Source organism: Equus caballus, chromosome 23 (genome assembly GCF_041296265.1).
Source record: "Equus caballus isolate H_3958 breed thoroughbred chromosome 23, TB-T2T, whole genome shotgun sequence".
Taxonomy (NCBI): Eukaryota; Metazoa; Chordata; class Mammalia; order Perissodactyla; family Equidae; genus Equus; species Equus caballus.
This window is the reverse complement of record NC_091706.1, coordinates 13,810,951-13,836,654: the sequence shown is the minus strand read 5'-3', so window position 1 is coordinate 13,836,654 and position 25,704 is coordinate 13,810,951. Positions and strand designations below refer to the sequence as shown.

The window sequence follows — 25,704 nt, the reverse complement described above, 5'->3', positions numbered from 1 at the left end:
TCCATCTCCTAATTTACTAAGTTTCAGGATGGAAAAATCCATTCCATAATTTAACTTGCAATTTTCTGGTCCTCCATTAGCATTGCTGTTGAACGATGCTTTCATATCTCAAATGGCTGTCCCATCTAGGGACATCTTAGAACTCAACCTTTTTATATTTTCTGAAAAGTCTAAAAAGAAACCCTACTTAGCTGATATGAGGAGGAATCTGGTACCTTTAAAGTCCTCTCAAAGGCTACAATTGCCACAGATGTAAGGGACAAATATTTTAAAAATCATTTAATCTTAAACATCATTATTTTCTTTCACGGCAAATAGGAGGTAATCTACAAAGCCATGCCATACGCAAATAAGAGTAGCCAAGGCTACATTTTGGATATGTGAGGAATTCTTAAGCAGTTATTATAAATTAATCATGAGCACTGAAGTAATTACCAAGGTCCTACCATCTGTACCTTCTAAACCAGTGGAGTGAGTAAATATCTAAGACGACAAAAATGACAATGATGGCAACAGTGAACTCCTACAACTCAACAAAGGAAAAACAAACAACCCACTTAAAAAAAATGGGCAAAGGACGTGAAGAGACATCTCTCCAAAGATATACAAATGACCAATAAACATTCCTGCCAAAGGAAGCAAACTCTGAATCATGAAAGCTTCCTGGGAGGTCCTCTCTAGAATAGCTCGGGGCACAGTTAGATAACCTAGAGGCACTGCCAGCCCTCTAGGCCTTCACAGGCCCAAGGAGAATGATAATGACCACAGAAAAGGATAAATCCTGTCAGGGCATAAACCACTGCCATTAAGGTGGCACTGTTAACGGATTCATTGGCAGGAATGGTTGCATATGCTTGTTCAAGCCAAGAGTCAGTCAGGTTTTCTCCCAGTTCTAAATTCCAAAAGTTACTCACCCTCCCCTTAGCGATGGCCTGGGAGATAAGAGTGATGGCATTATGTTTTCAGGTCAATGCCAGAGTAAAGTAAAGAAAGAAAAGAAAAAAGGGTTTCATGTTTAAAGGAGGAAGTCTTGATTCAGCGTCTTGGGAGGAAGCAATCTACATCCATGTTAGCTACTGCTCTTCTTCACCAATTTGATTTGAAAGCCTCCAGCATCTGTACAAGAGCAGATGTCAGGCTGAGCCCTCTTTAGCTGTGAGATGTGTGTCCAAGGCTCAGTGCCTTCTAGTTTTGTCAGCAGTCAGGAGCACTTGGGAAGGTCCCTCCTAACAGGGCTTGAGGGCTGTCTTCCTCTGAAGACACTTCCAGAACACCCAGTCACCAGGATCTAGACTGTGACCAACAGGCTCCCTTAAATTGGGATCCAGGAAAGCTTCTTTTTTTGGGGGGGATGGGGGGGGCGGTGATGAAGCTAACTGAGCTAACTTCTATTGCCAATCTTCCTCTTTTTGCTTGAGGAAGATTCACCCTGAGCTAACATCTGTGCCAATCTTCCTCTATTTTGAATGTGGGCCACTGCCACAGCATGGCTACCAATGAGTGGTGTAGGTCTGCACCTGGGAACCAAACCCAGGCCACCAAAGCAGAGTACATCAAACTTAGCCACTAGGCCAGGGGGCCAGCCCCCAATAAAGCTTCTTTAACCTGCTGATGACAGGCTTGAGCATACGACGTTATAAACATACAGTAGCTGGTCTAGTATGAGACAAGAGGGATCAGCAAAAGATGTACACTAACAGTCACTGGTCTGCCAGTGATTGTCTCATGTGGAGTGAGTTTATGTTTCCCAAAGAGGATACCGTGAACAGTCAGCAAGACCATAGGCAATACTTTAGGCCTGGGGAGTCCAGTGGTTTTGGCAAGTTTAGAAATTTAAAGTTTGAGAATCCCATTAGTTCTCTCGACTTTGTCTGATGATTGAGGGTCATCGGGACAATGATAATTCCAAGAAGTGTGCAAGGTTTTCATTAAAGCTCGTATGATTTGCACAGTGAAGTGGGTGCCTTGATGACTGGAGACTATGTAAGGTAAACACATTTTCTAAATTTCTTTGCCACTGTGAGCCTTCTGGCAAGGGAAGTCTTAATCTATCCAGAAAACATACATACAATAACAAGAACATGTTGATAACTCACACCAAGTGGCAGGCGAATGAAGTTCAGCTGCAGGTGTTCAAAGGGTCCAGAAGGAAGACGTCTGAGGCCTCTGAGGACAAAAGCAGTACTTCCAGGCAGACACTTCTGGTAAACTGTTTTTGCAATTTCATAGAAGTCTCCTTACCAACATCTATTGATAATTTGAGTCATCTTACATGCCCCATGGTGGGTGAAGAAATGCAAAAACAGAAAAATGAGCTTTGCCAGGGAGCCAGGGAGAACCAAGTGGCCATCCTGGGTTTCCCATAGCTCCAACAGTTTAATTTATAGCCATTGTTTATCCACCTTAATTTCTCTGACTCAGGAGCAGACTGTTGCCATATTACAACGACATCAGGATAGCAAAAGTCTGGCAAGGAGGGGTCATTTGCAGAAGCATCTACATGTGCCACCTCTTTACAGGTTCTGCTGCTGCTGCCTTTGCCTGAAAGCTAGGGAATTTTCCTGATACTCAGATTCAGTCCTTCTAGGGTAAGCCTCAATTTTGATGACAGACAACATTTCATACCAGCACGTATCAGACTTCCAGGAATTTCACACAATTTCTGGGATGCTTATAACATATACCTCTACAGACACAACACTAAGAAGGGTTAGTGTTTTTTCTTATTTGACAATGCTTCCCATGTAATTTAACATATCAAATAAGACATTCGTGTAACATTTCCCCTTTTATAAGAAGAACAAACTCTTCAAAATATTACAGGGGCCCTCTGGAAAATTTCAAAATTTGTTCAGGGTCAAAAAGACTTCATTTAGAATTTGATTTGGGGGAAATATGTTTTAAAAAAATATCAAAAAGTTTTAAAACACTCGGTTCAGGTCACTGTGAAACATTATGTAGTCATCTATTTAACCAAAATGACAATTAAAAACTTCACAGGCAAATACTGAAGGTTACATAGTTCTCAGCAAAATTAACTCTTGCAATATCGAGAAGAATAGGTTTACTTAAATAATCAAAGACTTGATAAAGCACAGAAAATAACTCTGATAAAACACAAAATTTTTTTTTCTAGGCAGATTACTTTAAAAGGCAAGGAAAACCTTCTACAATCTCTTATCAAGAGCAGACCAATAGGAGAGTGATGTCAGCATCATGGCAGAGTGAACTTGCCCAGGAACTCTCTCCCCTCCAACATACAACAAAAAGGAGCAACCATATTCCAATGGATAATACCCTAACAGCACAAAAATCCTTGGAGAGTCACGGTGGCCACATGACAGAAGGCGGAGAGGCTTGAGCCCCCTCAAGGAGCTGGAATGGGATGAGAGAAAACTTTGCTCCCTCCCCTAAAGACTGGGATTGCTGCCGTGGGAGGCTCCGAGAGGGAAGGGGTGGGGGAGGGGTCGCACAACTGCGGGATCACCCAGGATGCCCATGGGCCCTTGCAGCCTAGAGGTAAAGCCCTCTAACGGGTGAAAGCTTTCAGGTGCCGTGACCTCATCAAGCCAGGATCCCAGGAGACCAGAGAGCGAGAGCTGATCCAGAAACCAAGACTGCACATGGAGAAAGCGCCCCTCCCTGGACCTGCGTGGCACCATCTCGGCTGAGGGTGGAGGGCTCAGAATACGCCGCTCTCAACCCCCACCCAGTGGCGATAGGCTGTAACTGCAACCGAATAATATCACAATGTGGAAAGTCCTGTCCTTCCAACATCAAATCTCCAGACCAGAAAGAAAACGACAAGCACCTATAACTCAGTCCTGAGGATGCATAAATAAGTAAACTAAACAACAATGAATTCAAAATAGCTATCATCAAAAAACTCAATGAGGTAAAAGAGAATATAGAGAAACAATTCAATGAGTTCAGGAGGTACTTCACAAAAGAGATCAAAACTATAAATAAGAATCAATCAGAAATATTAGAGATGAAAGACAATGGAAGAGATAAAACAAAATAGGATTCCCTCAATGCCCGTGTGGACACCATAGAGGAGCGAATAAGCATAATCAAAGATAGACATGTTGAAATGCTCCAGACAGAGGAGCAGAGAGAACTAAGACTAAAAAGAAATGAAGAAGGTCTCTGAGAAATATCCAACTCAACGAGGAAATGCAACATAAGAATTATAGGTATTAAAGAAGGTGAAGAGAAGGAGAATGGAGCAGAAAGCACGTTCAAAGAAATAATACCAGAGAACTTCGCAAATCTAGAGAATGAGAGGGAAATATGTGTAGAAGAAGCTTCCAGATGTCTTAGATTTGTCAATGTAAAAAGGCCTACGGCAAGGCATATAGTAGTAAAACTGGCAAAAATGAATGACAAAGAAAGAATAGTCAGGGCAGCAAGGCAGAAGAAAATAACCTACAAAGGAACCCCTATCAGACTTTCAGCAGATTTCTCTGCAGAAACCTTACAAGCTGGGAGAGAATGGAATGGCATATTCAAAACTTTAAGAGATAAAAATCTTCAGCCAAGAATATTCTATCCAGCAAAAATACCCTTCAGATATGAGGGAGAAATTAAATCTTTCCCAGACAAACAAAAGCTAAGGGACTTTATACCCATGGGACCCCCACTACAAGAAGGCCCTCATACCTGAAAAAAGAAAAAAAGGGAGAAAGGGCTCACAAAACACAGAGTAAGGAGACAAATAGGTAGATAGAATCAGAATAGGATAGCAAATATTCAACTATAGCATTAGGCTAAAGGGAAGGAAGACACCAAAAACAAAGACAATCTTGTCACTTTAACCACAAACTCACAACACAAGTCGGAATAAGATATGAGAAAAACAACTTAGGAGGGGAGGAGGAGAGGGACTGAATCAGTTTAGACTAAGGAAATAAGAGGCCATCAGAAAATGGACTATGTTATGCACGAGATTCTGAATACAAACTTCAGGGTAGCCACTAAACTAAGAAGCAGAACAGAGACACAAAAAATAAATAAGGAAAAAACAAAGAAACACATCATTAAAAAACTGCATAATTCAATGGGTAGACCAAAACACATAGGATGAGAAACGAAGGAAATGCGGGAAAACCACAAAACGAGTGATAATAATGACATCATTAAGCCCTCATACATCAATAATCACCCTCAATGTAAACGGACTGAACTCTCCAATAAAAAGACACATAGTGGCAAGACGGATTAAAGAACAACATCCAACAATTTGTTGCCTCCAGGAAACACATCTCAGCTCCAATGACAAACACAGGCTCAGAGTGAATGAGTGGAGGACGATACTCCAAGCTAATGGCAAACAAAAGAAAGCAGGTGTCACAATACTTAGACAAAGTAGACTTCAAGATAACGTAGGTAAAGAGAGACAAAGAGGGACAATATATGATGATCAAAGGGACACTCCATCAAGAAGAAATAACGCTTATAAATATGTATGCACCCAACACAGGAGCACCAAAGTTCATGAAGCAACTATTAACAAACCTGAAAGAAGATATTAAAAATAACACAGTAAGAGTAGATCAATAGTCCAACAAAACTTTGTCCTTTTATCAGGTGAAAAATTTTTAGTTTACTTACACATAAGTACACTATTGATATCAAAGCTTATTTTAAAACCCTCATAATAACAGTCCAATTTTTAGCTCAACTTGTCTTCACAAGGCAAGATTTTCTTTTTTTCTCTCTTTTTTCCCAATCTGAAACAACCACGACAAAATTACCATTTTTTTCCTTTAAAAAAAATACATCTCCATACCTCATGCTTTCCCTTAACTAAAAACACATCCTACATTCCTTGCATATAGAGTTGTTACTCTTATTGTTTCTAATAGCTTTAATTACATATATTAATTAAAATTCTTAACCCTTAGAAGACTTCATTTCTTTTTATTTATTTTTATTGCAGTAACATTGGATTACATTATATAGCTTCCAGATGTACACCATAATATTTTTAATTCTGTATAGATTACATCGTGTTCACCACCCAAAAACTAACTATAGTCCATCACCTCACATGTGAGCCTCATCGCTCCTTTTGCCCTCCCCCCCCTTCCCCCATGGTAACCACCAATCCAATCTCTGTTGCTATGTGTTTGTTTGTTGTTTTTATAGAAGAGTTCATTTCTAGTGAAAACTAAGAATAAGCAATTTTGAATTATCTTTTATATTAGCAGTCTATAGCCTGGCAAATTTTACAAATACCTTTTATAACTTTTAGAAACATGTTTTTCAGTGTGGTATAAAACATGTTTACTAATAGACCCAAACATCTTAGTTCCTCTGTAATAAGAGGCCAAAAGTAGGTAAATTTAGGCTTGTTTAGCAATTAATGTTTCAGCATTTTATCTTATTTGGAAATGATCTAGACATTCAATTAATTCCCATCATTTAATTTAACTAATTCTAAGGTTTCAGGTTACCAAGGAGATTTGGGAAACTATCTAAGTAGCTATATCATGAAATGTAATTGTTGCTAAAAAGTTTATCTATAAACTCTTAACCCACTGACATCTACCTAAATCATTTGCTCCCAACGATTATGTTTAGTTTACCCTTGAAAACTTCGTGAGACACTAGACAAAATCAGTCATCATTCTAAATTATTTTTTTGCTGACAAATTTTGCAACAGAGATAATAGGAATTTGACTAGCAAACCCAAGTAAAATAAAAATTGTCTATCTGCATTATATTTAATGCTGGTAACTCTGCAGACATGACTGTTTTCATTAAACCAACAAACTTAAACTAGTTTTAATACCTAATATTTTCCTAGATCATGTGAACCTGAAATTCATTTGGGCTAGTTTTTATTATATTTCTGAGAGTTTAATTTAGATAAGTACTTAATTTTCTTTAAGCCAGTTACATAGAGCTCTTTTTACAAATTAATTTTAGCAATACCATCTGGAGGCAAAAAAATATATATCCCACATCTACAACATACATATATAGACACATACACACAGATGCAAAGAGAGACCTCATAGTTACTAATATTTGTGGAGAGGACATTTAAAGTTTTTCATAAGCCAAATTTCCAAATACTTGCCCTCTTTCATTCTTTTTTTTTTTCTTTCCTGATGGGAAACATTTACATTTCTCTTAGGTCCTAGAGAAGATGGGGATAGAAAATTTATATCACAAAGGCACAGATTAAGTGTAGACAATTCTGTTTCCAATGTGCTGATCTTTTCTGGCTTTTTGAGAGAAATAGATGAGGTATGGAGGATTGGCAAAAAGGGCAGGTTAACTTTGAATATCTAGAGCCACATCTTTGGCCCTGCAGAGATTTGTAAGACAAAGACAACTGTTTCCAATTCCCCCAAGAATTGGGTTATGACCCAATTTTGTTTTAGGTACCTGTTAGCCCTTTAATTTTTCATTAGCCTATTGCGACGAATCTTTCAATGAGGCTATTTTTGAATTCTGAAAGCTTCTGGAGGCTTCTGCATAGCCCTTGCTTTTAAGTGTACATTTTAAATGATCTTATCTATTTGGAACATATCCCATAAAGAACACTGTAATTCCCCTGAGGGCGGGCAGCAGTTTGCTAGGTCCCTGGCTGCATATAGAGTTTAACCCACATTTCCATCCAGCCATGTACAGCTGCAAAAGGTATGCAACTCACATTTCTCTTCAGCCATATTTTGGAGCCCCAATTTGATGGCTACAAAGCCAAGCTCTCAGGACACACAACAAGCTTAGCAAGATTTTTCCATTTTTGTAAATATTTATTGCTTCTGAGATCACAGCTCTTAGACATAAAATAAGCGAGTGTTCCAGAAAGTGGCATGCTCAACTCTTTGGATATAAAGGATCCCTTTTTTTCTTTTTTTAGCTACACCTTTGGATTTCCCAAAGCCAAACTAATACCTAAGTTCTTTGGCTTCTGAGATTCTCTTTTAGCAATAGCCTTTACTTCCTGTGCACATTAATCAAAACCAACAGTATTCAAGGAAATGGAACTGTGGACATCAGCAGTAACCAAAGAACCAGAAACTAGGAAAATGATTGAACCAGCAGATCTCAAAGAATGGGGACTGTGGCCTGATTCCAAACAAATGGAGAGCTGTAGCTGCCACCAGTAGTTAATAACATGGAAGCTGGAGAAGGATTTCAAACAGGGAATTGCAGGCTAACCCGTCAGCACTTCCCAGTGTGGAAACTAGGGATAGCACCAAGGGCTGGGGTTTAGACGGCCCTGTAGATGGGCCAAAAGAAGGCCCTGTGTGCACCTCCAGCAATCCCTAGCATGGACTAAACCAAGAGACTCCAGTAAATGGAGACTGCAGACCAGAACTGGGGAAAGGACTAAACTAGAAGCCCCGGTAAATGAGGACGGTGCGCTGAAAATGGGGGAGGCATAAACCAAACACTGGGGAACTGTGGACTGAACCAAAGGCTTGGGACTAGGATTCCAGATGAAACTGTCTGCCAGCTCAAGCTCACCCGCTAAGACCTGGACTGGAAAGCCAATTAAACAGGGAGCTTCAACACAAAGAAAGTGAAGCTCAAACTGAGAAGAACCTACCCATGGCCCTTGGAAAGAGCAAGAAAGACAGTGAACTTAAAAAGGGGTTCGTGGTGCCACGCCTGTGTTTCTCGTTGTCTCTGAATGCCACTGGAAGTTCACTTCAGATCCCATTGCTGCCAAAAAATCTGTTAAAAAACAAAATTCAACCGAATAAATTTGAAGATCCAGTTGGCTTTATTAAATGACTCATGAGCCAGGCAGCATCCCATCTAGCAAGTACAGAGATACTCCAAGGAACTGTACAAAATGGAATCTTTTTGTAGGCAAAAAAGTGGGGCAAGAAAGTTGTTAGCAAAAAAAGAGAAAAGATTGTTTCAGATCAGGTCATCTTCTCTTGGGAGAAAGGGATGGCCCGAGTCTTATTATGCAGATTACCTTCCTAGTGTTCATCAGGAAATTTCAGCCTGGGAGAGGTGGAAACTGCAATGAAGTCTTGATTTGCTGTCATGGGGGGCAAGTGACTCCATTTGGGGCCTGTTATTTCTTTCTTTTCAACTATCAAAAAACACAGAAAATAGCAAGTGTTGGTAAGGATATGGAAAAATTGGAACTCCTGTGCTCTGCTGGGTAGGAATACAAAATTGTGTAGCCACTGTGGAAAACAGTATGGCGGTTCCTAACATAATTAAACATTGAATTACCATATGATCCAGCAATTCTACTTCTATGCATACACCCAAAAGAACCGAAAATAGGGACTCAAACAGGTATCAGTATACCCATATTAATAGCATCATTATTCATATTAGTCAAAATATGGAAATAACTCAAATGGCCATTGGCAGATGAATGGATAAACAAAATAACTATATACAAACAATGGAATACTATTCAGCCTTAAAAAGGAAGGAAATGCCGATACATACATGGATGAACCTTGAAAACATTACACTAAGAGAAATAAGCCAGATACAAAAGGACAAACATTGTATGATTCTACTTACAAAAGATACCTACACTAGCCAGGCTCATAGAGGCAGAAAATAGAACGTGAGTTGTCAGGAGCTGGGGGCAATGTGGGAGGTAGGGAGTTATTGTTTAAAGGGTACAGAGTTTCAGTTTGGGAAAATGGAAAAGTTCTGGAGTAGGATGGTGGGGATGGTTGCACAACAATGTGAATGTAATTAAGGCCACACAATTGTACACTTAAAATGGTAAATTTTATGGTATGTATATTTTACCACAATTTAAAAAAAAGACAGACGTGGAGTGGCTCCAGTCAAAGCAGAGGCAGGGCCTGGAGCACACCCTGCATGCCCGCTCTGCCCTCCCCACTAAAGCCCCCTCCTCACAACAGTCCTGCACACACTGCTGCTTGCCCAGCCGACAGCCTTAACCCCTCTGCTGCTTCCTTGACAAGAGAATCAGTTTTGTCCAGGAACCTCACGACCACGAGTCTTGAGGGAGGCTGAGATCTTCCCCAATGCCAAGGGTCAATCTCGATTAATGCCAACCAGTGGATCACAAACATTTTGTTCTCAGGACCCCTTTAAGCTCTTAAACATTACTGAGGACATTACTGAGAGCTTTTGTTTTGTACATTTACCAGTATTTACCATATTAGAAATTAAAACAGAAAAATTTAAAACCCAAGAATACACAGGCACACATTCCATTAGCTGACAGAGCAACGACATCATGTAACCTCTTGACAATTCCACTGCCCACTAGTGAGAAAGTAAGAGTAGAAAACTCAAACAATGTCTTAGCATTATAATGAAAATAGTTTGGCCCTTGTCACCCCCTGAAAGGGTCTCAGGGATACCCAAGGGTCCCTGAGCCACATTTTGATAATGCTAGTGTAGACCAGTCATGGTATTTCCATCTGCCTGCTACCAACTGTAGAAACAGGCAACATTATGCAACTCTCATCAATGAGAACTCAGCTTCAGCTGGAGGGTTTCTGAGAGTCTGTCTCAATCTTAACTAAATTCATGTTTTTCCATATTAGACACTGTAGTCTTCACGCGACACTTAGAATAGCAGTAGTCGCCTTGGGATCCAGGACTAAGTACGCCTGAGAGAACTAACCAACATGTTAAGCACAGAGAAGGACCTGGGTCCTCTCCTTACTGTAGGTGAGGCAATGAAGTAGCCAAGCTAGGAATTTCCCTTTTGCCTTAGGCCGCCTTCCGCTGGATTTCCTGTTACCTGCAGTCAGACACATCCTAGACGGTACATCTCCTCAGAGCCCAGCGTGCTGAGCGCACTGTGAAAACCACTGCTGTCCACAGGACCTGGCACGTAGCAGACACTCAAAAAATACTTGTTGAACAAATGTGTGAATACATAAATAAGTAAACAAACAAATCCACTATGGCTATTGTAGAGGAGAGACTAAGACAGATAAAATTCTGACTGATTTTTTGTTGATAGGAGCCCTTGTAGCTCCCAGATGGTTAACATGTCAAACAAATCTCATTATAAACCTCACAGTATCAAAAATGGCCACATATTGTACCTGTCAGGGGTCCAAGAGAGTCTGAAATGGCTTTCCTTTGGTCTGCACATCTCCAAGCCAGAGGTATGAGAGGTAAGTCTATACATGCCAAATATCGACTGCAACCTACTCAAAGAGGAAACCTCATGAAGAACACTATTTCTTTCCCATTTCCACTGAGCATAAGTCAACTGAGGTCGCTTCTCCCATGAAATGAGCACCAAATAGAGATTTATGAACAGAATGTTATAAAATACACTGTTTATGGAAGGAAAAAAAGAAACAAATCAAATACCTAGCCTACAATCAATGTCATCAACTAACAGCACAATCGCCTTGTCAGAAAATATTTAAAACCTCCAGAAATATAATCAAATATAAAATTTTCAAATTTATGTTCAACTATGCTTAAGCTTGACAACATTCTTCCTCTTCCTTACTGAAAGCCTGACACTAGTATTTTTCATTTACTTTAAGTAATGTTTCTTTGCTTCATTATTTTGAGATTGGTCAATTTGCCCCTGTGTTTGTGGCTTTTTCTTAAAAAGCTACAATAAAATATTCTTGTCCCCATAAAATGCTTATGAAAGAAACAATGATATTTTTTCCCTTAAAACAATGAGGTTTTAAAAAAGTTCCACTAGGAGGAGCTGGCTTTTTCTCTGTTGAGTCAGCAGTGTTTTGCCTCTAAGATAGTCTAATCAAAAACACAGACCAGAAATTTGCAGATAATTTCGAACAAACTCCCGGTCTGAGGAATCAGAGGCGGCAACTGCAATCCAGGTGCACTGTACACACTCTTCAGACAACTTTGCAAAGAATGAAGGAAATTTAATCTAGCAGATAATTCTGTCTGGTGATTTACTGAGCTCCATCCTCCCACTCATGTCCCTTGTTATGTGGGGAAAAGAGCTGCTCTCTGGCACTGGCTTCCCCACCGAAGCATCCCTCCAGGACAATGCTTGCCTTTGGAGCTGCTAAGACAGAAACACCTACCTTGTTCTCCATCAGAGCACAGCAACCTTCCCACATACATCCTGTTAGAAATAGTGGTTACCTACTTTCCTTGTATTCTTGTCCTCAATTCATTATCTGACAGTAAGACTGTGAGCTTTTCATGAAACCAGTTGGAAAAAGGGGCCGAGGAGGACACTAGACATTAAAATATTAGAAATCTTCTTGCCTTTATCACTAGTGACTTGGCTCCAAGTTATTTCTGCCTCTTTCCACCCTTGGTTCTACTCAGAATTTATTACTAAATAAACAAAGACAAAATAGATTAACAACTTGAAGGTAAGATGTGAAACCATAAAACTCATAAAAGAAAATACAGGCAGTACAATCTTTGACATTGGTTTTAGAAGGATCTTTTCGAATGCCATGTCTACTCAGGAAAGGGGAACAAAAGATAAAATAAACAAATGGGACTTCATCAGACTAAAAAGCTTCTGTGAGGCAAAGGAAACCAGGAACAAAATGAAAAGACAACCCACTAACTGGGAGAAAATACTTGCAAATCATCTATCTGACAAGGGGTTAATCTCCAAATTATATAAAGAACTCATACAACTCAACAACAACAACAAAACCCAATCAAAAAATGAGCAAAGGATATGAACAAACATTTTTCCAAAGAAGATATAGGTCAACAGGCACCTGAAAAGATGTTCAACATCACTAATCATCAGGGAAATGCCAATCAAAACTACAATGAGGTATGACCTGACATCCGTTAGAACAGCTATAATCACGAGGACAAAAAACGACAAATGTTGGAGAGGATGTGGAGAAAACGGAACCCTTGTACACTGCTGGTGGGAATGAAACTAGTACAGCCACTATAGAAAACAGTATGGAGATTTCTCAAAAAATCAGAAATAGAAGTAAGTACTATATGACCCAGCTATCCCACTACTGGGTATTTATCCAAAGAACTTAAAATCAACAGTTTGCAGAGACTTATGCACCCCTATCTTCACTGCGGCATTATTCACAATAGCCGAGATGTGGAAGCACCCCAAATGCCCATCGACTGATGATGGGATAAAGAAGGTGTGGCGTATATAAACAACTGAATACTACTCAGCCATAAAAAAAAGACAAAATCATCCCATTTGCAAAACATGGATGGACCTCAAGGGTATTATGTTAAGCAAGATAAGCAAGACAGAGAAAGATAAACACTTTGTGATTTCACTCATATGTGGAAGATAAACAAATACATGGACACAGAGAACAGATTAGTGGTTACCAGAGGGGAAGGGGATTGTGGAATGGGCATAAGGGGTAAAGGGGCACATATGTGTGGTGACTGACAAATAACAATGTACAACTGAAATTTCACAATGTTATAAACTATTATGACCTCAAATAAATAATAAATAAATAAATAAAAACCAAGAATCCCATACACTTATTGGGAACCTACTTTAAGACAGGAACTCTGAAAAACATTGCAAATAAAAAGATGGCAGTGTTCCTTGTGCTCAAGCAATTTGTGGCTGATGAGGAAATCAGGATGTGTAAACAGATAAAACATAATGCCTTGTGCAAAGTGTTGGCATAGAAGGAAACAGGGGTGCTGCAGGGAGCATCAAAAAGGGGCACCCCACCCAGCCAAGGGGGTGTCAGACGCTTCCAGACAGAAACAACGCCTGAGCTAAGCAAGTTCATTAAGTCTGAGCAGGAGTGAAGCAGGCACAAACATCCAAACCAAACACAGGATGCTACTACACTGCACAGGGGGACTTAAGTTACCCTTTGATCCATGTTTTTCCAACTTTAAGAAAAACTGTTGCTAGCTCCTACAGTTGTCTAAAATAATTTTATTCTGTTTAATACTTACAAACGTAAAACTGGTACACTTGTAATTCTTAGACAATTACAAAATTTTTTAAAACGCATAAACTAAATACCAACAAATCTACAAAATGGATAAAATTTCAATCAACAAAATGAATTCAATGTGATCAATGATGTAGGTTACTGAACCTCACTTGAACTAGGCATGAGAACTTGGTACTGGCTGCTACCAGTAGCTTCTGTTGAGTTTGCTGGTCCGACCATATGCTGGGGATGACTAAATTCACCTGCCACTTTTCTTTTTGAACTACAGTGAAACAGAAATCTCTCACTCAGCTCAAACACATTAATTACGTTTTCACCTCTGTTCATTTTTCAATATCTAAAAGTAGTGCTACTTGGCACCATTACAAACACAACTGCAGGCAGTGACATCTTCAGACACTGTTTAGTTATAATTGTGGGTATTTAGGAGTTTAGAAACAATTCAATTTTTTAAATTACCATCAAAATGAAAAATATAAGGTGAAATCCTTGTAGAGAACCACAGTATCCTAATAAATCCCACCTGCTTAATCCCACTCATCTTCTGGGGGCTGCGAGCCTCTGAAGGAGGAGTTTAAACAACTGTATGCCATGGGTCACTGAACTCACAAAGAAAAGCATTTTTGTGGTTAGCCTTTAGTATTATGTAAAACCAAATATCTCACTTTATTTCCTTTAAATCCTCAGGCCACATGACTTCCAGTTAAGATGGCACAGTAAATTCACTCTTTGATGGATCCTCTCTACTCCAAACACAGCAAAGAGAGAGGAAATAGAAGAAGAGAAAACCAAAAGGATGCAGGCAAGCTCAAACATAATATAAACATTTCTGTGAAATAGATATGGAGCAGAAACATGAAGAAGTCCTCAAAGTTAAAGCCTTGATCCTTCTAAGCTCAGGATGCAAAAATAGGCACCGAAACTGGAAGTATGAATCCTATAAGATTTGGAGGCTAAACACAAAGACCTAGCAGCACTGCCTGAAGACAGCATCAAAGGTGACTCCGACCCCTGAAGAAGGCTGGCAGTTCCTGTCTCATATGGAGCTGTGGCCTAGGGCGGAGGGAGGACACAGGCCAGCGAGCGGTCAGGAACGCACTGAAGCAGCCTGTGATTGCCTAAGTACCTTCACCGCCCCTGCAGTTCTGGACTGGGGTTCCATGGAAGCCAGACGGAGACAACCACAAAACTGCTAAACGAGGAAGAGTGAGCAGAGGGGGAGACAGAGAGGCTGATTGCCATGAACAAACGAATGAAAACAATACAAAATATATCTCACTCAAAACACGCCATTCAACCAAAGTTCTAAAGTACACGGAGAAATCTAACGCCAATAAAGGCAACTAACGAAACCGGCCATCAGACAGCTCACTCACTTTAGATGAAATTAATATATAAAATGGTCCAACAAAATAAGTCTGTTTAAGATGGGCTTTAAGAAAGCTAATTAAAAAAGAATAAGAAATTATAAAACAAACGGGCAGAATTAAAACAAGAAGAGGTTAAAAAAGAACCAATTGGAAATTATGTAAATGAAGAATACAGTCATTAAAATTAAAAACTCAGATACCCTAGACTGGACAGAATTCAAGAAAGAACTGGTAAACTTGAAGATAATACTAAGGAATCGACTCAGAATGCAGCCCAGAAAGAAAAGAAGAAAAATATGAAAGCATAGTTCAGAAACACGAAGGATAGCTCCATAAACACTGAGGAGGGGTCACAGCAGAAGAAAGTGAAGAGAATGCAAGAGAAGTGAGATATAAGGAGATAAGCTAAGAATATTCAAGAAATACAGGAGTTCTCAGATTAAAAGAACATTCTAAATACCAAAAAAGATAATTTAAACAAACAAATAAGCAGATAATTAAATCAATTTAAAAATCCACATAAACTAAAATATTAATTATAAAAAGAAAATCTCAAAAGCTACCCGAGAGCACCTTGAGCATCCACTGGCTCTGCCAGGTCACAAAGCTCAGGAGGCTGGCTGCTGGCGCTGCAGCCCAGACAAGCTGAGCCCACCGACGCCTGGCAGCCTGCGGAGACATAGGGAATGAGCCGCTCAGATCCACACGCTCAGGCTGATGCAGAAGGCTCACAGCAGTTTGCCTCCTCCTTATCCGTAGGTGCATAGCCTAAGCTGTCTGGAAAGGAACCTGATTTGGAGGATCACTGATGATTCATAATTAGAAAAATGATCTTGGAAAATTGATAAAACACAACACACATCAGAATTGTTACATAAAGACTAGAGCCACAATTTTCTTTTTTTTAAGTTAGTAAACCTCTCATTTAAGTTCCCCTGGAAAGCAGAGCTCAGGCAAGCTAGAGAAGGTACAGACCTGAATTCGCTTCACTTCCAGACAGAAAGACCTCTCCCAAAACCACCCATAGGCTGCTATCCAAGTTGGGCACCGGAAGTCACCTGAGGGGACGGCTGGGACCCAGGCCCTAGAACCAGCCACGGGAGTCTCAGAAGCTTTCTAAAAGATAGGTTATGGCCCAAGAGCACCACCTACTGAAACAGTCCCAAGGGATGATGCAGTCCATTACTGAACAATGGCTACATACCCACCTCTTCCCAACTGTTTACCTTGGCTTCAGAAAACTACGACTGTGAAAGGAGGGACTTCGTATCATTTCAACCTAACTGGCTGTATCTTTCTCTTTTAAAACTAGGGCCCTTGCCAAGACCTCCTGAGAAACAACAGGCTTTCTCCCTGCTCCCCCCATTTTTGCTTTAACAACCACAGTAAAACAAGTCTTGCTACTGTAAATGTCCTCTTTCCCTCCTAAGCAGCTTCAGCTAGCTTAGTGAATACTGCCATTTCTAGACCTCCTCCCTTACCTGTTTTCCAAGGGGCAGAGAAAAACTCAAGGGGAGCAGTTCTAATGGGCGTGGGGAGGATATATGTAAAGTCAAGTCATTCACTCAAAATTTTAAGCCCTACAAGGCATAGTACTAAGACTGGGGAATTGTGCTTTTTCAAACTCATTTAAAGATGATTACAACAATCGCCCTCCCCTCAAGGAGCTTAAGATGAAGAGAGAGGTTCCAGAACAGCAAAGCTGGGGGCCAAATGACCTATTAGTAAAACAGAATAAAGAAGAAAATACAGAGGGAAAGACAAGTTAGGGAATATTATGAACAACATCAGGGTAGAGCTGATTGTTCCTGCTATGCTGTCTACACACAGAATACAACTACAGCCACGGCAAAAAGAGGGTTCTTTCTGGAGCCCTTCACGGTTTAAGGAAGCTCCTAGGTACTGCCAATTACAAAAACCCTGACAGACTCACTTCCCCAAGTCACAGAAATCCTTGCCTGTGTGTCATTTAGCTTTGTTACATTTTCTTGGTCTGGTGGGGGTACTCTGTTTATGAGCCACTGTATAAGTAACTTCTACTATGCCTTAGTCGTGATGAAAAAGCAGCAGCTTGTGTTTATTCCACTCCTGTTGCACACCCTCTCACCGGGTTCTAGTCAGGGTTTCCATCACAGCCAGAGCACTCACAGAAACAGAGAGGAGATCCTCTACAAGGAAGAAATAACACGCACCCCCAAAATATCAGTCACCTGATGCCTGTAAAAGTACAAATTTGTTAATTTGGAAATCATAAAAACTTCAAAACAACAAATGTGTCTGTATTCTATTTCAATTACTTTGCAGGAAAAGAAAAATGGTACCTTACAAAAATTCCAATCACAGTTCTCTAGTGCATAAACGGCTATGCTAAATGCACAGATTCTACCACACGGTGTCTGCTAATGCTCCAGGGCAAGGGGCGCCAGGGCAGTGTCACAGGGAGGGCACACTCAACCGAGTGTGAAACCTCAGGGGAGAGACTTGTTGAAAAAGAATGAGGTTCCAGAGGGACAAATTCTAAGATAAAGAGCAGCTGACCAGTTGATATAAATAAAGCAAAAAAGAAAAAAACCAACCTGGGATTCACATGCCCATAGAATTTTTTTTAAAAAAGCACATAATATTGGGTTTTAGTTGTCCAATATAAAAGAGAATAAGGTTAGAATATACTAACAAGGGTCTAGCAAAAATTTAGTAAGCCTGCCAGACTTGACTCAATTTTGGTCCTCATTAGAATTTCAGGTGTCGTACACATGAGAGTTTACCTGTCCAGCACCCATTTTCTACATTCCTCCTTCCTAACAAGACCCGAAATTTCCTAACTAGCAGATTTTGGTGAGACAAGAATGGGCACTAATTGATTTAAAGCAGTGGTTCTCAATCAAGGGTAATCTTGACCCACAGGGGACTTTTGACAACGTTTGAAGACATTTTTGGTTGTCACAACTGGGGAAGTGTACCACTGGCATCCAGTGGGTAGAGGCCAGGGATGCTGCCAAACATCCTACAATGCACAGGAGAGTCCCTCACAACCAAAAATTATCTGACCCAAAATATCAGTCCCTGACTCATGCCAGAACACTCTCTCTCTCACAGGAACTACTGGAAAAAGACTCTCTCCTTGCCAGATGTGAAGAAGGAAATAAGAGCTCTCCAGCTGCTGCTGGAAACCATCTCACAAACACAAGGAAGCCAGCCTTAGGATGAAGTGTGGAAGGCAAACAGATTTCAGGTGATGACTTCTTGCCATAAGCGCTCTTAAAAAGATATACCACTTTTTGGGCAATGACTCATTTGTCCCCCTCATTAAATGACCTCTTCACCACACAGCACACTAAGTAAATCACTAAAATATTTCAACATTAAGATTTCAGATAAAGAACAGACTCATCAATTTACTCAACACTGCAGTTTCTTGTCAAGAATATAATATGGAACAAAAGATTTTAAAAATGGTTCAAACATCAATCTGATCTTAGGAGGCTGAATGGTGGCCCCCAAAATATACACCCTTGTCCTAATCCTCAGAATGTGCGATGACTGCCTTTACAAGTGAATTCACATTCATCTTACATGGCAAAGGGTCTCGAGAGGCGGTATCTATCCTAAATTATCAGGGTAGGCCACAAATGCAATCAGGTGCATCCTTTGAGAGGGAAAAGGAGTTCAAAGACAGATACACAGAGGAGGCAATGTGAAGACAGGGAGAGAATGGAGTTATGTGGCCACAAGCCCAGGAACGCCAAGCTGGCAGCCACCAGAAGCCAGAAGAGGAAAGGACCAGATCCTCCCCTAGAGACCCCAGAGGGAACTCAGCCCTGCCAGATTCTGGACTTGGGGCTGAAGTCCACTGCAGGAGAATAAATTTCTGTTGTAAGCCACTAAGTTCATAGCAATTTGTTATAACAGCCTCAGGAAAATAAATACAGCATCCTTCAGGGAGGTATACGAATTGCAGGCTATAAGAAGGGAAGCAAACTTACATCTTGCTATCTGGTTTTTTGTTGGACCCAAAGACTCCTCTTCTACAGAGACGCCAAAGGTTTCCACATCAGGAGTTTCTTCTACTGGCAAAGTCCCAAAGGAAAAAATGATCATTAATTAAGCACGTCTGATATTGAATGCATGGACTAGCTTCCTCTGTTTTTTTTGTTTCTCCTGGCTTGCATAGGGCTTTTATGGTGTAGTTCAGAACCTGGTCACGACTGTACAGGATCTTTCAACCCAAGGATTCATCATCATCTAATTAACTCAGTATCTCAAGGTCTCTATTCTCAGGGAAGACACTCTAATTGGCTCAGTCCAGCCAATGGAGTCTCTAGATTGGTTTCTAATGGGTCAGCTACTCAGCCCACAAAGATTGGTGGTTGACAGGTACTAAAATCTGGGCAGATTCTTCAAAAAGGGGTGCAGCAAAGAGAAAATGACTGGTGTGTGCATTAAGGTACTCAAGAGTTATGTAGTTCTTTTAGTTAAGAATATCCAGGAAGATGATGTCATTTATGTATTTAAGATCTATGGAAGGGAAGACCATAATCTCTAAACAGAGGGCAGGAACCATTTTTAAATTTTCTTATAACTATATGGGTCTAGAGTAAAACCCTACTACTTAGACCTGTATTATCATATTTTATTGTTTGTCCAGCAGTATCTCCAATTAGCAGACCATCAAGGAAACCTCAGGAAATAAAAGAACATCTTCTATATTACACAATATGATCACTGACCTGCCATTATTTGAGTAAAGAAATAAAGGAAAGACATCAGCAGTTCTTACAGAAGTAGAAATTCTCTGAACTATATTATGGTCAAAAGTACAGTTCAACAGTTCAGCACAGGACTGGAATTCTAACAGAACTGGTTCAAGTAATTTTTAAAAATAAAAAGGTTGACAGAGGTTGAGAGGAGGAGGAGGATGAATAGGCAGATCATAGAGGATTTTTAGGGCAGTCAAACCACTCTGTAGTCATACATATTACAGTAAGATATTATAATGGTGGCCCTACGTCATGACACCGTTCTCCCGAGCCACAAAACGTAAACACCACAGGGAAACCCCAAGGTAAACAATGAACTTTGGATGATTATGTGTCAGTGTAGGTTCATCCATTGCAACAAATGTACTGCTCTGGTACAGGATATTGACAGTGGGGTAGGTTATACAGGTATGGGAGAAGGGGATACACAGGAACGGTGTACTTTCTACTCAATTACACTATGAACCTAAAACTGCTCTACAAAAGAAGTCTATTTAAAAAGGCCAAGGTGACAGGAGCAATTCTAGACTAACAAAACTCTACTCTAGACACCGTGAGCATAAGGATCAGAAATAGCAGGAGCAGAGTAAGAATGGCAAGAACGGACCTCAACTACATCTGGCAGCAGCCGCAGCCCTCACACCCTATATAATAAAATTAATCAGTTCCCTGAGTTAAATTTCATAAATTCAGACAGCCAAACGCTTGGTTTCTCCAGAGAGAGAGGATAATTTCTGTTGGTTGTACAATGGGGTATTATCTGCTTCCAAGTCTAGTAGGTGAACTCCTCAACCAGCAGGAAATTAAATACAAAAGCTTTTATTGGGCCTCCCCCTAATGCCACCCCCAAGATAATATACATTTTCAATGTCAACTAGGAATTTCACAGGGGAGATTCTGTCACTTCTAAGATAGAAGTTTTTTTTGTTGCTGGGTTTGTTTGTTCTTGAAGAAGTTTTCATCCCAACTTACAGCGCAGGAAATTGTAATAGTACCATACGCCTCCAGCATTAATTCCACGGGCCAACTTTTCTTAAGCCTTTCCTCTATCAGATGCTCCTATTCCCGTCACAGGGAGCCTGGTCTTTCTCATACCCTCCCTTGCCTCATCTTCAAAACCACTCATTTAGGGGCAAGGTAATCTCAAGGAACAGCTGGATTACGTATGTATGTACCCAGCCTAAGTCTTAATAAAGAGCTACTGCTCATTCCTTGTCATATCCCAAGAATCATGTTTGGTTTGGCAATTCTCAAAAGGTTTAGCCACATCCATTGGGGTGGGATCTCAAAAAAAAAAAAAAAATCAAAGAAAGAGTATGAGTTCTTTTGCCTACTAACTGGGTAAAGATCCTGAAAAATTTCCACCACCTTAAAAAGCATAACTGTAACCTTTGGTTAATTAAAGTTAAGTTTAGAGAATAAACTAGTCCACATGTAATTACTTTTCTCTACATTTTCTTCTTCCATACAGTACAGATTTCCTCCTTTAAACATTTGAGAAGAAAGATCCTATCAAAGTACAAAATGTTTACATGATGTTTCCTGGGTTTTACCCTTCATTTTCATTGGAAAAAGAAATTTACCAAGCCATACTTTTATTCATCTAAAAAACATTTCCCAAGCACTCATTCTGAGAGATTTTTATAGGAACTCCACAAAGGGTTCAGGAGTCAAGGGAGGTTTCTAACTACATGCTATAACCTCTCTTAGGGCATCTCAGTGCCCCACAACTTGTTAAAGAGTCTGGGAAGTCTGGCAATCACATGGTCATTCAAAGAACATTCACTAAGTGCCACTGCGTGCCAGGAAGTGTGCCAGAGATTGCTGATAAAATGCCAGGCCCAGGCACAGCTCCTTGCCTCAAGGAGCCTTAGTCTAGAGTGTTTTTTAAACTGCAAGTTGTGAAGTCAATTAAGTAGATAGCAACCAAGCATTCTTTTTTAATGAAGTAAGATAGAATGGAAAATATTACAATACATCATATATAGAAGAGTAGGTGCCGTTTGGTGAAACTTTTGTAAAAAATAATATATATGTGTGTTCTAAATAGGATATAAAGTCTATTTCTTATTGTGGAACATAGACAAAAAGTTTTAGAAACTGTGCTCTAGCAGAAGAAATATTATTACACAAGAAAGGATAATAAAATATAAATAGTGATATAAAAGAGTAAGAAAATACTATGATAACATCAAAGAGTGCTCCCAAAACTTTTCTGAGGCTAAACACTTTATGACTTCACACTTGTTACAATCTACGGAAGAGAGGACCGACTTCCAGCACGACAGTGTGAGGAGCTCTGCTGATCTACTCCCGAGCGAAACTGGTGAGAATGATTAAAACAACAACTATTTAAAGCCTCTGGAAATGGTCCCAAAGGCAAACAGCAAATGAAATATATCTATCCAAGAAAATCTATAAAAATTTGGTAAGAAAGGAGAAAGTGTGTGGTCTTTGAACCAAGAACACTCCCTACCTCCCTCTTGTCAGCTCAGCAAGACTGCACTCCACATTGCTACAGCCAGAACAGTTCCCTCTCCCTCCAGCTACCAGCCAGAGGCCTTTCTTCTCAGGAGGAGCAGGACTTCAGCTTTTCTCATCTTGCCTCCAGCTGCTGAGGCTAAGTCCCAGAGGAGGATGGCTGAGAGAGGAGGGCTCCCTTCTTCCACCCAGCCCCAACTTGTGGGAATGGCAGCTCTAACTGGATGTGGCACACTGAGAATAATGGGGCCCTGAACACTCCTACCCCAATAGTTTCACATTAGGAGAGGCAAGCTGAGAAGACCTCAGGCTGCTGCACCCCCACCAAGTCTTCATCTCCTAGAGCAAGAATGTCATTCAGAGAGAAGCTTGTCACTGTCACCACCCCAGCTCTGGAGCCCTGGCTCAGAGATTTTGCCTGAAGGAAGAAGCAGGCCACAAAACACAGCTTCTAATTTCTTTCCAAAGGAACTGATTTCATTTGCAACAGTCTGGAGAAGTTCAAGCCTAAATGTGCTTTCAAAAACAGTGGAGAATGTGGTAAAAGGCAATTGAGAGGAGATTCAAGATACAAACTAAACTGTAAGCCAGCTAGTTTCCAGAGATAACTGAGAATAAGTCAGGAGAAGCCCTCTTGGGGTTAGAACAAATATCAAACACTGTCCTCAGAAAATATTCCTTCAAAGCAGCCACAACTTGATTGGATTAGTTTGTAGAGCAATTTATGGTACAGAACATTGTTAAAAACAATAGAGCGATTACCCAGCAGTCAGTGGAGCTCAACACCTGCATGTGGTCAGAGAAAGAGTTGAAGAGAGCCCTAAGTACCACCATCATCCCAGGGTGACCATGGACGTACCTGAAGCTGCTGAAGAGCAACATCAGAGGCTTAACGCTGTGGGAAGGGAAGAGACTACACACCTACTAAAGAAACAAACAAGCAGACAGCACCAGCAGCCCTGGAAGGAAGGAGGGGAGGATAACCAGTGTCCAAGGTTGCTACAATTTATTATCCAAAATGTCCAGTTTCTGGGGCAGGCCCTGGGCCAAGTGGTTAAGTTTGCATGCTCCACTTGGGCAGCCCAGGGTTCACTGGTTTGGATCCTGGGTGCAAACCTACACGTTGCTCATCAAGCCATGCTGCAGAGGTATCCCACGTAGAACTGGAATGATTTACAACTAGGATATACAACTATGTACTGTGTGTTGGGGAGAAAGAAAAGAGATTGGAAACAGATGCTAGCTCAGGGCCAATCTTACTCACCAAAAAAAAGAAGAAAGTCTTCCTCAAAAATAAATGGAAAAGTAAAATAAAATGTACAGTTTCCAATAAAAAAATTATGAGGCATGCAAACAAACAGGTGAGTATGACCCACACACCAGAAAAAAGCAGAAATCAGAAAGTGCTGGTGAGAGCACTCAGATGTTGGATTTATCAGAAAAAGGTTTCAAAGTAACTATTAATAACATGTTCTCAGAACTAAAGAAATCATGATTAAAGAAGTAAAAAAAAAGATGATGACAATGTTGCATCAAATAGAGAATATCAATAAACAGATAGACATTATTGAAAATGGACAAAATTGAAATTCTGGAGTTGAAAAGCACAATAATGAGGAGAAAAACCCCCTGACTAGAGTGGCTCAATAATAGATTTGAACTGACAGAAGAAAGAATAGGAAAACTTGAAGATGGATAGATAGAGATCAAGACAAATAACAGAGAGAAAAAAGAATGAAGAAAAATGAAGAGAGCCTCAGAGAAATGTGGGACATCATTAAATGCACCAACATACTTACAATGAGAATACCAGAAGGAGAGGATAGGAAAAAAGAAGCAGAAAAACATTCAAAGAAATAATGGTTAAACTTTCTCAAATTTATTGAAAAAAAACCAAGAAGATCAACAAACTCCAAGTAGGATAAATACAAAGGGATCCACAAGTAAAAACATCATAATAAAAATGCTGAAAGTCAAGGACAAGAAGAAAATTTGGAAAGTCGTAAGAGGAAAACAATCCATTACTTACAGGGGAGCCCCCAAAAGATTAACAGCTGACTTCTCAGCAGAAACAACAAAGTCCAGAGGAGAGCAGGATAACATACTCAAAGTGCTCAAAGAAAAAAGTGTCAACCAAGAATCTCATATCCAGCAAAGCTAACTTTCAAAAGTGAAGATGAAATACAGACTTTCCCAGATCAACAAAAACTGAAAGCATTTTTTCCTTAGAGGACCCACCTTACAAAAAAATACTAAAGTAAGTTCTTCAGACTGAAAACTAACTGTAGAAGGTAATTCAAATCCACACAGTAAAACAAACAACACCAGTAAAGGCAACTATAAATGCATATTTTTCTTTCTTGATACAAAAAAATCAATTGTATAAAACTCTGTATATAACGTGTTGTTGGGCCTATAACAACAGAAATATAAGAGATGTATGATACATTTGCCAATACCAGTGCAAATGAGGTGTGTGGGAGCAAAGCTATACGCTAAGAAAATAACTACATATGGTAAAGTAGTGTCTATAACAACATTTTTCGTTTTTCTAACATTAAAAGATGCAATATGTACAACACAAAAATGAGGGGAGACGGGAACAGAGCAATATGTTTATATAGGATTAATGTTTCTACATATGATTGGAATTAAGCTAGTGTAAACCTGAAGCTGATTCAGTTAAGCTGTATATGGTAAGCCCTAGAACAATCCCTAAAAAAATACTCAACAAGTATAGTAAAAACATCATGAAAGAAATTAAAATGCTACAGCAGGAAATATTCACTTAATGCAAAAGAACTCAATGAAGGAGAATGGAGAAACAAAAGACAAGAGACATATAGAAAACAAAATTAAAATGGCACACGTAAATTCAATTACATCAAAAACATCATCGAGGGGCCGGCTCCACAGCCGAGTGGTTAAGTTTGCGCACTCTGCTGCGGCGGCCCAGGGTTCGGATCCTGGGCGCAGACATGGCACCACTCGTCAGGCCACGTTGAGGTGGCGTCCCACATCCCACAACTAGAAGGACCTGCAACTAAGATATACAACTATGTATGGGGGGATTTGGGGAGATAAAGCAGGAGAAAAGAAAAAAAGAAGATTGGCAATGGTTGTTAGCTCAGGTGCTGATCTAAAAAAAAAAAAAAAACGAAAAAAAATATCATTGAGGGGATGGCCCTGTGGCCAAGTGGTTGGGTTCAGTGCTCTGCTTCAGCAGCCCAGGGTTC

General features: G+C 40.1%; 1 protein-coding gene across 11 annotated transcripts in view; it reads right to left on the bottom strand.

Moving 5' to 3' along the window:
• The window catches only part of FANCC (FA complementation group C), a 244,233-nt gene that overhangs the window by 167,678 nt on the left and 50,851 nt on the right, over positions 1-25,704 (bottom strand). For 3 of the 11 annotated variants that reach the window (XM_070249072.1, XM_070249079.1, XM_070249073.1), the window contains one exon: positions 8,949-9,068. The exons of 6 other annotated variants lie outside the window; for them this stretch is intronic. The gene's annotated coding sequence lies outside the window, so the exon portion shown is untranslated. Of the gene's footprint in view, positions 1-8,948; positions 9,069-19,213; positions 19,298-25,704 lie in introns of all 11 variants that reach the window. 2 more of the 11 variants (XM_023627665.2, XM_070249078.1) reach the window with 1 other exon arrangement.